The sequence below is a fragment of the Pseudochaenichthys georgianus genome, chromosome 17, assembly GCF_902827115.2.
Source record: "Pseudochaenichthys georgianus chromosome 17, fPseGeo1.2, whole genome shotgun sequence".
In the NCBI taxonomy this organism is placed as follows: domain Eukaryota; kingdom Metazoa; phylum Chordata; class Actinopteri; order Perciformes; family Channichthyidae; genus Pseudochaenichthys; species Pseudochaenichthys georgianus.
In genome coordinates, this window is record NC_047519.1 from 17,553,115 (window position 1) to 17,565,597 (window position 12,483).

General features: G+C 38.0%; 1 long non-coding RNA gene across 1 annotated transcript; it reads right to left on the bottom strand.

Moving 5' to 3' along the window:
* Positions 1–496: 496 nt before the first annotated feature.
* Positions 497–3,558, bottom strand: LOC139435651 (uncharacterized). The gene is made up of 3 exons (XR_011644873.1): positions 3,449–3,558; positions 2,411–2,555; positions 497–586 (listed from the first exon to the last, which is right to left on the bottom strand). It is a non-coding gene; the product is annotated as an uncharacterized lncRNA (long non-coding RNA).
* Positions 3,559–12,483: the final 8,925 nt, after the last annotated feature.

Genomic DNA, 12,483 nt, shown 5'->3' on the forward strand with positions numbered 1-12,483 from the left:
TTAGAAACGGGTTTATTGCCAGGTATGTTCACACGTATGAGGAGGTGTCGTACATACAAATAAAAAAATGTAAAAAACTACACAGATAGCGAACTATATTAAAAAAATAGAATGCAATAAATTATAGAATATAAAATATTGGCAGTAAGCAATATTTAAACATTGCATTATTTACCATCCTGTGATCTCCATGCAGAGTCTGCGTTGTGGCTGAGGTAAAGTGTCAGTGGGGGGGGGCGGGCCTTGTTGAGGTGCCGAGAGGTTCTGGTCCTGATGGAGAGAGGTTTTGGTCCTGATGGAGAGAGGTTCTGGTCCTGATGGAGAGAGGTTCTGGTCCTGATGGAGAGAGGTTCTGGTCCTGATGGAGAGAGGTTCTGGTCCTGATGGAGAGAGGTTCTGGTCCTGATGGAGAGAGGTTTTGGTCCTGATGGAGAGAGGTTCTGGTCCTTATGGAGAGAGGTTCTGGTCCTGATGGAGAGAGGTGTTGGTCCTGATGGTGCGCAGCCTCCAGCCAGAGGGTTGTGTTGAAGGCAGAGCTGAAGTCCACAAACAGGATCCTGGCATAGGTTCCTGCTGTGTCCAGGTGCTGGAGGAGGAAGTGAAGTGATAACTATTAGTAAACCATAATGATGGATGTTATTATCAGGGCATTGATTATTTCATAAGTTTAGAAGGGGGGAACATAGTCTAACAACAGTTAGCTTTTGTTAATTTTACCTCGAGACAAACTTGTGAGACTTGTTTCTGAAATCCCTTTCTCTTAAAGTGAATAAATAAAAAATAAAACAATGGAGGTGACCCTAAAACTAACCACTGGATTTCTTGTCTAACATGACCTAGTCCATAAGTGAGGTAAGGGTGGGAACAATCAAACACACCCTCCCAGGCACTACGTGTTAGCGAAGTACAACTGGGATTTCGAAGAGGAAGATATGCTTGCTCAATTCTTAATAATAAAGAAAAACCAACAAATTGAGCACTTGAGTTTTCATTAGCAGCGCCTAGCTACAGCTGTGGAGCTTCGGTCAATACCACTAATGCCCCTTTCACACCAGCGCCTATTCAGCTCCGGCTCGGAGCTAGAGCCTGAAAAGCGCCGGGTTTTCCTGTTCAAACCGCAGCGGCGCCGGCTCTTAGCTCCGGAATCCGCTTCATTTCCAGCTCCAAAAAATTGTCGGTCCAGAGGCAAGAGCTTTGGAGCTAAGAGGCGACGTCGCTTACGTCTCTCTTACGTCGAGGCGTGCAGGAAACTAAACCCAACTCCCCTGAACATGGGTCGACTGTTATGCCTGCCTACAAGCAGTGTGCTTATAAACACACTTTATAAAGTCAGGCAACACTAACCAGGCTTCGTGTGATTCTGTTTATTTGTACCTTACTTTGACTATCCGTTCACTGTTATCGATCATTGTGGAGAGAGGCAGACGTGTTGTTTTGTATTATTGCAGCTATCGGATGCAAGTAGTCAGTTTAGCTTCGGTTGCTATGCCAACATCACCCGTTTTATACCAGAGAAACTTTCATAACAGTGTTGTGATACCAAACAGCGTCAATTCAGACTGACACACATTCACTTAGGCTAAGGGGAACTGGGGATATGCATCAGCTGCTTGTGTGAGTCGGACAGTGAATACTTTAGAGCGGCCGCTGCAGTGTGAGCTAACCGGGAGCTAACGGGAGAATAAACTCCAGTGGAAGAGCAGCCAATACTGCAGCGGTCGGTAAATGCTGCAGAAACACATTAATAAACAATGAACCACGGCACTCTGGAGAAAAGTATAAGGTTGGAGAAGTCGTTATTCAATTTATTCTGGCTTCATGTGATTAAAAGCAACACGATCATCGACCCGACGCAGTTGTTGTTGTTGTGAGCGCCGTAATGGCTGCCGTTGGGGAGCAAATCAGCGATGTAAACGGTGACGTCATGACGCAGCAGGGGCAGCTCTGGAGCGCCAGTGGGCGGTGTGCACAGAGCGGGAGCTGAAAAGGGAAACCGGAGCTGAACCAGAAAAGCTCCCGCTCGGAGCTAGAAACTGAAAAGCGCTGGTGTGAAAGCTGCATAACAGTCTATTTCCTTAAAATGGTACATATCGATGAATCTATATTTTCATCTTCAGGTGATTAAATCTGCATAATGTCCCTGTACAATAAGATTCAAGCATTTTGTAATCCAGTGAGGAAATTCAAGACCAGTAAATATTGATTGATTAAACAACACTAAATAAAATGTTAGTGCTTTCTTCAAACTCAGACTCTCTGCTGCGGCTGTACCTCAAAGACAAAACAATTGTCTTATGATCTTTGTTGAACAAGGTCTGATTGTCCTGTACATGTACAATGTGGGGTATTTTTAAATACTTTACTAAACCACATTCAATACTATGTTAGACACAAGTTAGTTATTACTCACATATCAAAGTCTTTTCATCTCCAAGATGGAAGAATAGCTGGGTGCTGCCTGGAGAGACTGATGAGGGACACAGGCTGGCGTCAGCAGCTTTCCACACAAAGCCATCACATCTTCTCTTCCATAGTCCTCGCTGTCCACTGGTGCTCTGTAAAAAGAGTGAACATCACAGCCGTCATGTTAACCCTTTCTTACACAACAACATACAACCAACATGTGTCAAAAGTGACCCGAATTAGTTTTAATTGTAAATATCTTTGCAATAAATTACTTTAACCATTCAGGATTCCAGGTATTCCTCAATTAACCTGTTTTGGATCAACACCAATTTGTATTTTTCCCTTTCTTACTTTTTGAATAAAAATAATGTTTGTATCACTACACTTCTAAGGCACAACATGGGTCAAACATTACCCGTATTATTTTTGCTATGTTATTTCATGCATGGCTGAGTGTTTCTTTACTATACATTTTCAAAAATAATTAATTTTAGCAGTAATTTGGACCAAGCATGTATGATGTAGTAATACAAAAAGTATTTTAGTTCACAGTGTGACATTAGCTAGTCATGTTAGCTTGTAATATATAGAGCAGAGTTAACTAGCAAGTTAGCCAAACGTTAGCGGTTAGCTGTTTATGCTATGCTAGCTGTTACTGAACATTAACAAACTAGATTCCGCTATAAGAAAGCTGTGAAACTTTACATTAAACTTGGCGACAACATTGTGACACCCCGCTGCATGTTTATGTGTAATTCTCCCGTGTTGGAGACGAGAGGGTGGGGGGGCAGCACTGCAATAAACTGTAAGCTAACGTTAGCAGCCACCTGTTAAGCCAGGTTTTCCGGGCGCAACATCTTGCAAGAAACAGCATGTCAGGGCTTCTTAACATTTAACAACCTATTAATGATGAATACCAACTTAACGGGAAGAAACTCAGCTAACTAGAAGAAGAAATGTAACCTTAAATAAAAAATAAAACATTCACAAACTAAGGATTATCTAAATACATATTTAACTCCATTACAGTTGCAGGACTCACCAGATCTCAAGTCTTCTGTTCTTTGTTGACGTCCCGATGCTCATATTTAACGTGTAAAACGATCCCGATATAAATCCATAAAATCCTGCAGCAGACATACAGACAGACAGCTGTAGCTTGCAGGAGGAGACCCACTCAAACTGACGTGGATGTTTCAAATGTGAACGACAGGCGCGGACAGTTCTCATTGGCAGGTTTCTTCGATGACGTTTATATTAACCAAGCAGGAGTGTTGTGGACTCATTCCAAACATGCCTGACTTGTCTGCCGTTTTGGCTGAATTCTATTTCAATTGCCGTAGCTCTGGCTGTCGGCCAGAATCCGAAAACCATACATTATACTGTAAAACTAAGGCTTATTACTGTGTATTGACCAATGGGGAGAAAAAAAAAAAACAGCAACATAAATAAAACAAGGATAACTGTGACTTGTTGAGTAAATAACAGTGTGTGTTTTAAACCTTGATCCTCCCTGCAGAAATGTCTCCACTTTCTATCATTTTAATTTGTTTTAATGATATTGTCAACTGTAGATGTTTACAATATAGTAAGTTAGGAATTTAATGAGAACATATTTATTTACTTTTGTTTCAACATTGGATATTTTGTGTTTGTGGTGGATTCAATCGAATATTGAGAAAATTATGTATGTAAAAAGGTTTTAATTACATTTTACGTTTTTTTTAGTTGACGCTTTTTTTTACAGTTTTATGATTACCTTAAAATTACAAAGAAAATCTTAAAGTCTTATAATAGTAATACACTTTTATATTACGAGGTACATATTTAATTACAGATAATACTTTTTATTTGACGTACATCTGCATTTATTTTCTGAAAGTGCAAAAATACTATAAATATTATATAGTAAATTTACTGTAAAAAAAAAAGGAAATAAACGTTATTTGTGGTTATTGTCAAAATACTGAAAATAATGTTTTGGGTTGTTAATTTATAGTTAATATCTGCCATTTTACAGGATTTTGCAAGTTATTTAAAAAAACATGATACTTACTATAAACATTTACAGTTATTTCCTGTACAATTACGATCTTTTTTTACAGTATATAATAGACTGCAAAACAGAGTAGAGTACTGCAGACTCCAATGAGTTGTTTATAACAGACTCACACTAACAATAGATATTGTTATATGTCACTTAGCTTTAATCTCCAGTTGTAACAGATAATTAGTTACATAGCAAAAGTGATCAATGTATACATACAGATGCAGTCACAGAAATTCTGGAGCATTGACATCAGAATACAAGGACAGTGACATTCATTCAGTTTAGAGTTCCATTCCAATATGTTGTATGGTTGTATATGGTTATGTATAGGTTACATAATTTAATTGGGCACATAATCCAGTATACAGTTGTAAAGATTTCAAAGGGACCCATACAGCTTTTGCAAAGCAGCTCAGTTCCACAAAATGATGTAGATTACTATGATTTTCTCTATTCCAATTTAAAGACGAGTTTTATAGAATTCTATAGAATTCTATAGAATTTAGTATAGGTTGCATCAGAGAGAAAATGTCATGCATGTTTTCTTTGAATGCTATAGATTTCTACAAATTTCTATAGATTTCTATAGATTTCTACAGATATGTCATGAGTCGGTTCTGTCCTATAGAATTCTTTAGATTGTTATAGTTTTAATTATAGAAGTTTATAGAAAAGTACACATTTATAGTATTCTACAGAATGATCTAGAGATTTCTATAGTATTCTATAGAATTCTTTAGCATGGCTTACAAATACGACTATGTTCTATAACATGCTATAGATTTCTACAAGATTCTATAGGATTCTATAGGATTTTATAGATTTTTTTGCTAAGGGAATACAAGACTGCTTTTTTAGGTGAGTTTCCTCCCCTGCAAACTACTTATTAGCTTAAGTTTAGGGAGTGAGGTGTGACTGATGGTGATTCAGAACATAATTATGCTCTTTGTGAGCCATAGTACCAACTACCGAGTTTGAATCCAACTCCTATAATCAGTGGCGACTGGTCATTAGGGGCAGGTGGGGCACAGCCCCACCTAGTGTCAGCAGAAAGTATTAAAATAATGATTACAACAAAATGCAAAAAATAAATTAAAAAATATATAAAATATATTTTAAGATCATGTTTAATCATCTGATTCGTCTGTACATTGCTGTTTTAGTATGTGTTCTTCTAATTAGTGTCTACAGTGTGTGCCTATTGAGCTGTTTAGAGCCATGTGGGACAAAACCTGATCCTGCCCCTCCCTCTGACTGTCTAAGTGAACGGTGACTGCAAAAACTACACTGCGCATGCTCAGAGTATTTTCCTATTTAATGTGTGTGGCAAAAAATAATGACCATAGGGGCAAAGTGCTGCCATCCCCACCATACGTCATCTCACATAATTCAGAGCTGATTGGCTGTAAGTACTTGTGCCGCGAAAAGTGTGGTGTGTGAAGAGGAGGAGAGAGAGCTGCAGTGAGGCGTCCTAAAACCAGGAAGTAAGCTGCGCATGGCTTCCCTCGACAAAAAAGCAACGAGATTTCTCCATAGGATTTTAGAAAATAGCTCAAAATAAGATCTGTGGGAAACGTAGCTGTTAGATAAATGTACGTTTTGTTCAGCCGGATAATATCCACATGTCTACCCTACTTTTATCATTTTCTAATCAAAAATCTATTGATTAGATTAGATGTATGATAGACTTTTGAAACTACAAGAAGATAAGGAGGACTTTTACAAAAAAGTAATAGAGATTTTTGTCCAGAAGGATAGGCAAATGGACTTAATCTTCAAGTCAAGGTAAGACTGCAATTTTATTGAAAATGGGATCTTACTAAAGAGAGAACAATTCAATATTTAAATGATAAAATTACATTTTTTTGGGTATCCTTCTGTTGAACTGTCTGTTTAAAAGTAATTGAAGCATCAGACAAAAAAAGCTTTTGAAAATAATATTATATTTTGATTTAATATATTTGTAAACCTGAAGAGTCAGTGGCAGTGCCTCACCAGCCATGAACCTCTCTGCAGAAGCTTATATATAGACATCTGAGTTTTTTGTGCCCCACCACTTTTGTACATATAGAAACGCCACTGCCTATAATGTATTTTATGTCTCTTATCTGCCCTTGTTTCATGTCTCTCTGTAATCCCCTGTTGAAGAATAAAGCATGAACTTAATCTAACAAAAAAGGTTAGGTTGGAATCAGGTGATGGTGAAGCTATAAGAAATAAACCAAAAAAAGACAACCTAATTGGTGAGCTTTAGAGGTGCTCGGATGCAAATGTTATTACCTGGATAGAGCCAGGCTAGCCGTTTTCTCCTCTTTCCAGTCCAGTCTTTTAGCAAACTGGCTGCTGACTGTAGCTTGTGTTACTGTACAGAGTGAGTGATATTCTTATTATAACAGAAGTTGTATGGGATCTCTCTTCCTCACGCTTATTTTTGTAATCTTGTCTTTCAGCTGCTGCTCTGCAGTTCGACCGCAAGCTGACCCACAATGGCTTCAGTGAAACTGTGAAGAAGTGGCTTCGTTATACTCCAGAGCGCGAGGGAGGCATCCCAAGGAACACAAGTGAAACAAACACAAGTGAAACAAACGCAAGTCCAACTTCGGGTACCCCACCACACTCTAATGTGTTTTCCTTGTGCATACAGTACAAAGGTTACCGCCTCATAGACAATACTGTTCTTTCATGGACAATAGACTGTTGTTCTTACAGTCAAAAATAAGTCAAATGTTTACAGCTTCGCCTTCATGGAAGACTTGAAGCTTCAGGCCGTTCTTGTTTGGAGTTGCACCAATGGTTCTTACACACCCTCTTTTTTTATGGGGGTATCATGTGTCACTGTATATTTGCACATACGATGTGTCCTCTGCATATATTCCACAGCGTTTGGGGAGCAATAACGGGTTAAGAGCAGTAGCGTAGGCAGAAATGTAATTTAGGGTGGGCCTGTAAAAAATAGGGTGGGCCAGATTTTTCTTCTGCGCATCAGAAGCTAACAACAATCCCCGCCGGTACCGGTGGCAGATTACTTTTGAAATACTTTCTTTTTCCATAACAGATGGGTATGTTTTAGTGAACAGCAGACACATATTTTACTGTTTTAATGGCTTATCAAGAACTCAAACACAACATCTTGGTGTCATTCTGGACAGCTCTCTCATCTCAACCCAGTCTCACGGCATTTCGTGTTCACCAACACGATTTTTAATCTATTGATTCGTGTTCACCATCACGATTTGCCCCTTTTTTTCGTGTTGCACAGCACGATTTTAAAAGCAATGTATTTCTACTGGTAACGTGTTTCGTGCCTGCAGGCTGCAGCACGTCTTTTTCTCCGGTCGGGTCGAGGAAGACCGGAAGCTGTGTGGTTCATAAAAACATGTTCTTACTCAATATCAAGCCACAGTTATTGCTTTTATTTTAAATCGTATAATTTCGGACTTTTGTTGCCGTCTGTGAGGAAAATAAATGGGGCTCTGGATACTGAAATCTGTATTTTTTCAATCTTTTTTTCCTTCTAATTTGTTATTCTTTTCAAAATAACACACTGTTATTTACTCACCAATAACACACAATTATCCTTGCTTTTATTTATTGGTTTAATTCCATAATCTCAGGCTTTTTTGGCGTCCGTCAGGAACTGAATTTCAAAATAAATATAACCGGAAACAGACGTAGGCATTTCGAGCGATTACCCAAGATCCTCAGCTATGGTTTTAAGATCGCTGATTGGATGTGTTAGCCGCAATGCATGCTGGGATTTGGTGTTTATATTATATGAAATCCGGAAAACATTTTAAAAGTATAAAATAATACTTAATTCCGAGTGCTCTTGCTTTTCTCTTTGAAAGTCATCACATAACGGCATTGTAATACACGGTTCGGCTGCATTACATATTACAGATCTGGCGTAGTTCTTTATTTAGAACTGATGAGAACTGATCCCTGATGAGAAGACCTTTGGAAAAACTGGAAGAAATGGCGCCGAAACTGAATACTTGACGTGGATCATAAATATATCAACAATTAAACAATATCTTCAATTTCTCTTCACACAATACGTCTCCTTGCAGTATCAACACTAATTCGGCTGACTTTTACATTTGATCTAATTCATAGATAGGTTATATTTACACCATAACGGTGCACAGCTGATCGAAAAGGACTGTAGTTTTCAAAGATATTACTGATTTTCTTTGAATGTAAGAATGTAAATACTGAGTCTGAAATAGTATAGCAATATGCTGTAAAATGATGTGAAAGCATGCATGAAACTATACATCTTCAGATGTTGTACATACACACTAATAATACAAAGTTATTATGGCTGTGTGCACCTTGTGTGCACCTCCTAGTGGTTAAAGCACGTTATTGAATTATTGTTTCTATGTTATATTTGATTAAAAAAATATTAAGAGTACATACTTTCATAGGGGGAAAGTATAAATATAGAAATATAGAATATAAAAAATCAAGAAGATACTATAAGTGATCTCTACAATAAAACAGTTTAGTGCAGGATGTACACAGATATTAATAGGAGGAGGTGCAAAACAGAAAAACAAATTAACCTTTATTTAAACATTAAATATTAAATATTAAGCCTGACAAAGTAATTAACGTCTAATATATTGCTTTCCTGCAATGTTAACTATGTTGAAGCACTTATTTTAACTGATATTATACACATTAATTATACTCTTATGTATGTAGATAGTAGGGGTGTAACGGTTCACAAACATTTCGGTTCGGTACGTACCTCGGTTTTTAGGTCACGGTTCGGTTCGGTACGTTTTCGGTACAGCAGAAAAAATTATCACAAAACATAACACATTTTTTTTTAATTATTATTAAACTGTGAATAATGTATTCACTCAAATAAATACAAAATATAATAAAATAAACATTAAGGTGCAGCATTTCGATAAACTGAAATAATCTGTATTTGAATTTTACTGTACTAGTACTCACAAAACATAAACTATTAGTTTAGGGGTTTTAATTATTATTAAACTATGAATATTCACTCAAATAAATATAAAATAAAATAAACATTAAGGTGCAGCTTTTCGATGAACTGAAATAATCTGTATTTGAACTGTACTGTACTAGTACCTAAGCAGCCAGTTTGACATTATGACTTGCTTGTCATTGTATTTTCATGTTTTTTTAAAGAAAGATGAACTTGTCCACATTGCTTGCCGAAAGGGCAGATCTGCTGGCACTAGCAATGTCTCCTGCCGTGGAGAACACCCTCTCGCTAGGGACAGAGGTAGCAGATACAGCCAGGTAGCGCTTTGCTAACATGGCAACATAAGGATATTTGCCGTTTGTAATAGCTTTGGCTCGGTCTGAAGTTTTTGCGAGTGGTGGAGGCTTAAATGCTAGCGGGAGTTAGGTTTGCACTTCAGTCTTTTGGTACCGGTGATATTCACGTTCGGGTGATGCCTTTTCAAATGAGTGGGCAAGTTTGATGTATTGCCAGCCGCGTAACCAATGTTAGTTGAACAATGCCGACAAACAGCTTTGGTTCGGTCCACCTGTCTTTGTCCGTCATCCTTGTACGTAACTGCGAAACCAAAATGTTCCAAACCGGAGACTTCAATGATGCTGGAGGATTTTCGAGCTCAACTTTATCTGCGTTCGCCATTTCGACAGTTCCTCAAATTACTGATTACATTTGAACGCATCCCTCTGACCAGCTCTTCCAATGAAATGACTTGCTCGCTCTATGACGCGTTGATCACAATGGGTGCAAATTACTCTGAATGCTGCGACGCAGCACCTGAGATTACTTCCAAAAAGTTGTTCACGTTCTCAATTTTTTACGTTTTAAAGTTATATGCGTTCGGTACACTTCGGTACACACGTGTACCGAACCGAAGGACCCGTACCGAATAATTTCGGTACGGGTACGTGTACCGTTACACCCCTAGTAGATAGAATAAGAAATGTGCAGAATATGACAGTTTAATGGTGGTGGTACACACATATTGATAGATGTCTTGTAATGCACTGTTGAGGAACCTGTGACCCAAGTTTTTCATTCATTGCATAACTACACCGTAGTTGTGTATGATATGTCAATAAACTTTTGAAAATCTTGAAAGGGATGTGCAAAATAGCCATAATATACAGTCTTTAATTAACTATTAGTAGAGAATAACGAGTAATGAATATACTTTATTACTTGTTTCCATTCATGTCAATTGCAGATACATGTTTAGTCTTCTCAAGCACCAACTATCAAATATCTCTCCTGATCACCTTACCTGAATTTTACTCAGGTGTAACTAAAGTCTGATTTAAGGGTTGTTTATATTTCACATAATTAATCAGAATCTGCAAAGTAACTCAAATAAATGCAGTGGAGTAAAAATACCAGGTTAACCTCTGAATTGTAGTGGAGTAGAATTACAAAGTAGCAATGAGCTGTCATGTGGGTATATATTAATGCGGCGCATTATGGACACAAGCGATTTTCACCCATTTATTAATTATATGTTTTACATTTGATAACACCAATGTGTTTAATAATGGCAACTTCTAATTGTGGGGAAAACGAAAACGTTCAGTAGAGACGTCCCATAGAACATTTTGCGAAACACAATAGCCAGCATGTGTAGTTCTGGGGGGGCGTTCGATTCCAGTTTTGGATAATCTGGCGTGGTTTCGTTCCATTTCACACAGCTGTTACGGGAACTGTAGTCCTAAACGATAGCTGGGGATTATGGGTAGCGTAGTGTCTTCGGCCATCCTAAACTCAGAAATGTTGACAATCGCAATGATGCTCGAAATGTCCCTTATAGGCCTACGTCTGTTTCCGGTTATTTTTATTTTGAAATTCAGTTCCTGACGGACACCAAAAAAGCCCGAGATTATGGAATTAAACCAATAAATAAAAGCAAGGATAATTGTGTGTTATTGGTGAGTAAATAACAGTGTGTTATTTTGAAAAGAATAACAAATTAGAAGGAAAAAAATATTTAAAAATACAGATTTCAGTATCCTGAGGCTCTGAGCCCCATTTATTTTCCTCACAGACGGCAACAAAAGTCCGAAATGATACGATTTAAAATAAAAGCAATAACTGTGGCTTGATATTGAGTAAGAACATGTTTTTATGAACCGCACAGCTTCCGGTCTTCCACGACCCCAACGGAGAAAAAGACGTGCTGCAGCCTGCAGGCACGAAACACGTTACCAGTAGAAATACATTGCTTTTAAAATCGTGCTGCGCAACACGAAAAAAAGGGGCAAATCGTGATGGTGAACACGAATCAATAGATTAAAAATCGCGTTGGTGATCACGAAATGCCGTGAGACTGGGTTGCTCATCTGCACCACACGTAAAAAACATCACCCGGACTGCATTCTTTGTACTGTCTTAAAACCTTTCCTTAGAATATGTTATGAATTGTAAGGTGTCCTTGGGTGCTTTGAAAGGCGCCCCTAAATAGAATGAATTATCATTATTATTTATTATTATTATTATTATCTGAAACGATGTAATAACTTCTAAAACTGTTTCCAGTCACTTGCCCCATGCATTCAGCAGCAGCAGGCCATTCACTTTGATTTTATCCCGTTATAAATGTCATCATTTCGACAATAAAGAAATGCTACATAATCGTTATCTTGCACATTTTATCTAACCATCTCCGTTTCTAACTTTCATTATATTTTAAAAGAGATCTCTCTCTCTCATCTGCGTGCGGGGGCGGGGCCTCACAGACATGCTGCATCTCTCTCTCGCTCACAGACATGCAGCAGCGTCGTGCAGTGTGCACACAGTTCTGCCGGTAATGAATATTACATTTCGTGAGGAAACTTTTCCACCAATAATTCCAATAAGTATTCCAAAATGTATTCACTTCAGGTTTACGAAAGTAACTGTAATCAGATTACTCGTTTTTCAAATGTAACGCCAGCTGAATACACTTGATTTTTGTATTCTGATTACGTAACGCCGTTACATGTATTCCGTTACAACCCAACCCTGTGTATATCTCTCCGGACTGTCCACCAGC